Below are 4,916 nucleotides of genomic sequence, written 5' to 3'. Positions count from 1 at the left end.
TATATATATATATATATGAAATAATTTACTGTACATAAACTTATTTATACATTCATACATTATAAATATAATCATTTACATAATTATATATAATACATAATATAATATTAAATCATAATTATTACATAATATTAAATTAAAGTATAACAGATTAATTCATTCATTCTACATAAATGAATTAATCAATACATATAAATCAAGAGCATTAAAACACAAAGGACGTAAACAAAACAATATTCAATATTTAGATCACGTGATACAATTTTTTCCTACAATGTAGGAAAAATTTTACTACAAGCAAGCATGAATTAATGACACAAATCTCCGATTCACATAACATTTGATACATTGTCGCAGTTATACAATGTTACATTTGTAACGCCGTGTTTCTGCTTTTGTTTTATTCAGTCTATGGGTTATTTTCGTGATTATTTCTTAAAATTATCAAATAAAATGTCTTGTTGTGCGGTTAATTGTACTAACAGACCGTCCAAGTCTGGGATCCATTTTTTCCGGTGAGTGATAATGTAATGTAATTTTATTTATTTATTTATTTATTTATTCTTTATAATTTTATTAAAAACCCTACTACACTCCAGAATCCGACAGACTGTGATTAGCTGTAACGTTAGGCCTGTAATTAAAGGTACAATAGGAGATCTTGGAAAATGCTAACTTTAGCCTGATAGCACTGAAAGCGAAGGTCCCACCCTCCCTGCAATCGCCGTCCAAAGCCACGCCCCCTGAACGCATTTACACTCACAGACCAGAGACAACATTACTACAATAGGCTACATCAGGTTCCCAATTCCAGCCCATGTTCCGAAGTGAAGTAAACTTCAACGGATTTCCCCTGCTCAGGGAGTAGGGAGCAATGAACTCTGTGTAGGGATCATATCAATCATACTATGTACAGACAAGCACTGTTTTAATGCATTAAGCCATGTAAGCGGTTTCCTTATAATGGTTTTCTATGGGAGGAAAACGCTAAACGCGCATTGCGTTCTTATCCTGAACTCATCTGCTTGTCTGTACAGAAGTATGATTTGTTAATAACGTGTTTTCTGAGTTTGGTCTTTGAAAAACACTGTCTTAATGCATTAAGCCAAATTAAGTGTTTTAAAATGTCCCGAACAGAATGAGCTCTGTGCAAAGCAGTCTGTGAAAAAGGTAACTATGTATTTGTCTGTGTAAAGTTTTCCTCTAGGTGATCCAGACCCTCTCAGAATAGACCAGTGGATGCTCAACGTGAAACGACAGAATTGGACTCCTAAAAATGCTTCTCGTCTGTGCAATCAGAATACGTGTGATATTCCTTGTCTGGAAGACTGGCTGTTCTGGATCCCAGCAATGGCCATGTTTTTGGAGCTCCTGATTGGTGAGGGTCTAGGAGTTGGGTTGCCCTCCCGTCCTCCCCCAACTCTGTTGCCTCCATGTCAGTACGCTCCCTGGAGTGACCTCCGTTGTCTTTTGAATATACCTCTTCTGATGTTCCTGTCACCTCAGCTGCCAGCTGGACATAGTGCCCCCTGGAGGTTGCTGTTCTCCACAAACATACATGGGGAAAGCTTCACCCCTGCTGGTGGGCAACTGCAAAAGTCGGGGTCCCACTGTCATTTTGGTAAAGGACTCTAAAGGGCATATCTTCGGGGGCTTTGCATCTCAAAGCTGGGAGGTCAAACCTCAGTTCCAGGGTGAGTTCGGAAAGAAAAAACCATACACAGTGTTATGCATCACAATTAATGTTTCTTCTTCTTTTTGCACTGTAGGTGATTCCAGGTGCTTCCTCTTCTCCATTTTTCCATACATGCGAGTGTTCACCTGCACAGGCTATAACAATCATTACATGTACTTGAACCAGGGCCAGCAGACTATGCCGAATGGCTTGGTGAGATAAATTCAAAAGGAATAGCACTCAAAAATGAAAATTTGCTCAAAATTTACTCACCCTTAGGCCATAGAGTTTGTTTCTTTTTTGGAACAGGTTTGAAGAAATTCAGCATTACATCACTTGCTCACCCTCTGCAGTGAATGGGTGCCGTCAGAATGAGAGTAATCCACACGATTTCAGTCCATCACCTCTTGTAAAGTGAAAATCTGCATGTTTGTAAGAAACAAATCCATCATTAAGGTGTTTTAACTTTGCATAATCCACAGTCCATAATCCATAATAACACTTAGTTCCTCCAGTAAAAAAAGTCTATCCCCTGTTCTCCTCTCACATCAAATTCCACTGACTTATTTGTTTAGAACTGTTTTGGACTGCTTTCATTTGTAAGCAGTGTTTGATCTGTACATATTTCTATCAGTCAGTTGAGTCGACTTTTCCCTGGAGGAAGCAATATAATGGATAGAGGCCTCGTATTTTAGCTGAAAGCAGTGGCTTGATGTTAAAATATCTTAAAGGGATAGTTCACCCCAAAAAATGAAAATTTGATGTTTATCTGCTTACCCCCAGGGCATCCAAGATGTAGGTGACTTTGTTTCTTCAGTAGAACACAAACTGAGATTTTTAACTCAAACCGTTGCAGTCTGTCAGTCATATAATGAAGTGAATGGGAATCACGGCTTTGAGAGTCAAAAAAACATACACAAACAAAACCAAATTAAACCCTGCAGCTCGTGACTATACATTGATGTGTAAAGACACGAAACGTTCGGTCTGTGTAAGAAACTGAACAGTATTTATATTGTTTTTTACCTCTGATTCACCGCAATGTCCGAACTGTCCTGAGCGCGTTCGTATCATCTTCTTCAGCCGGCGCGTGAGGCGTCTTCTTCTTCTTCTTGCTTTACGGCAAAAACGATATAAATACTGTATATATGTATATGCAGGGCCTAAAATTAACACTCGCCAAGTGCCAAATGCGACTAAAAATCGGTGTTGGCGAGTATATGTAACAGTGTCAGTCGCCAGTTGGCGGGTAAAACTTTTATGAAATATAAAAAATGCAATGTAGTGAGAACAACAGCCAGTTTTTAAAGAGATTCGCTGTTTCTGACGTAAGCGACTAAAATAATCTTTTCTGAAGACCAGATCATCGTGATTAGCTGTTCTGTCATAAGCGCCAAAAGCGAATCAAATAATAGGATACAAACGGGCTGATAAGATCAGAGCAGTGTGATGGCCAGCTTGCCCTTAGACACGGTTCTAATAACTTTTACCTGAGAAGATATTGCTGCTTCATTTCGGAAGATTAACTTCTCCTTTCTTTATTCTTCATAACCCGAGAATGTGACGACACATACCTGAGCCGCTTCAGACAGCGCACCAGTAGAGCTTCAACGGACGAAAACACACACAATTATATCAAAATATGCGGTTTTGGCGAGTTACCTCGTAAACGTAGTCTCAAATGAGTTATAAAGTCTTAAACGACAATATAGAGTTTGGAGAAAATAGCATATGTCTCAGATCTGCGTCAGAGTTTCATGGCCGGTAAAAAAAAACATTGGCAGGTTTGGCAAAAAGTTAGTTTTAGGCCCTGTGTATATGTATACATACATACACTTACCTTTTTGGTAGAATAAAGCTTCAGGATGCTACCATATGTTGATGTTATGACACCCTTTCTTCACCCACCCAGAATTTCGTTGGCATGGGCGGTCTCAAACTACTGTGCCAGAGGTAGGGGGCAAAAAGGTGGTGGCTGCTCATAAACCACTTCCAGTTGGGTGAGGGCACATCTCTTTTTGTAAAGCTCACAGTCCATCAGGTAGTCTATAGTCCGCCTTGCCCACTCCTCGCTATGAATTTCTTCCAGCGCTTGCTGCAAGTAACTGGAGCTGTTTCCTGCAGTTCTAGGCTTCAGCAAGGTCACACACTTCCTGTCAAGGGCAAGGTGAGTGGTGAGAACAGCGGGGAATTTATTTGGGGAATTAATTTTATGTGGGAGGAATCCAGTTGTTTAAGGATCTCTGAACTCCAAGGGCAGACAGGAATCATACACTTACTGCAGCGAGGGTAGTCTGCTCCAATTAAGTAGAATCTGGAGTCAACATCAATGACTTCCCTCACTTTAGTGTAGATACCTGAATGGTGCATCTTCCTATTGCACTGTGTGCATTTCAGAAGAATACCCCACATCCTTATAGGGGCCCACAGAAACATCCGCTGCCTGAAGTAACTGCTTGGATCAGGCACTGAAGTAGTAGGCTTGCTGGGACTTGGTGGATGAAACCAGTTTTGGGAAAACTGCTGCTTCAGTCGCCCCGTGCTGTCATACAGACACCGAGCTATCCACTTCTGGTCTGCTGGTTTGATCACACGACAGAACTGCTTGGGGAGAAAACTCACCCAGTTCACTTCTTGAGGTCTCAGTGATGGAGTCTGAAGTGTAGTTTGTGGAGCTCCTTGCTGCTCTTCGATGTATGCAGGTGACTGAGCAGTCGATGTTGTGGGAGATACTGCTGGTGGATCCACAGATGGTCTGTCTTGGTCTGAAAGACTAATCAAACGATGATGATTATCAATGTGGTGAAGCAGTCCAACTGAACCCCACACTTTTGCACCACACTGGTCACAACATTCTTGGACATGGTAGTCTGATAGATGTTCAGTGAAACCCTCCACATCAACGTCTTTGCTACAAAGAGCACACTTAATTGAACTGCTGCTCTGAGGGGCCGGGCTGAAGACTGCACTGCTCTGAGGGGCCGGTCTGGAGCCTGCACTGCTCTGAGGGGCCGGTCTGAAGACTGCACTGCTCTGAGGGGCCGGTATGGAGCCGGCACTGCTCTGAGGGGCCGGTCTGGAACTTGCACTGCTCTGAGGGGCCGGTATGGAGCCGGCACTGCTCTGAGGGGCCGGTCTGGAACTTGCACTGCTCTGAGGGGCCGGTATGGAGCCGGCACTGCTCTGAGGGGCCGGTCTGGAACTTGCACTGCTCTGAGTGGCGGGTCTGGAGCCTGCACTA

The sequence above is a fragment of the Sinocyclocheilus rhinocerous genome, unplaced genomic scaffold (genome assembly GCF_001515625.1).
Source record: "Sinocyclocheilus rhinocerous isolate Xijiao unplaced genomic scaffold, SAMN03320098_v1.1 scaffold1864, whole genome shotgun sequence".
Lineage (NCBI taxonomy): Eukaryota > Metazoa > Chordata > Actinopteri > Cypriniformes > Cyprinidae > Sinocyclocheilus > Sinocyclocheilus rhinocerous.
The sequence above is the reverse complement of the archived record's forward strand: the minus strand, read 5'-3'. Positions refer to the sequence as shown.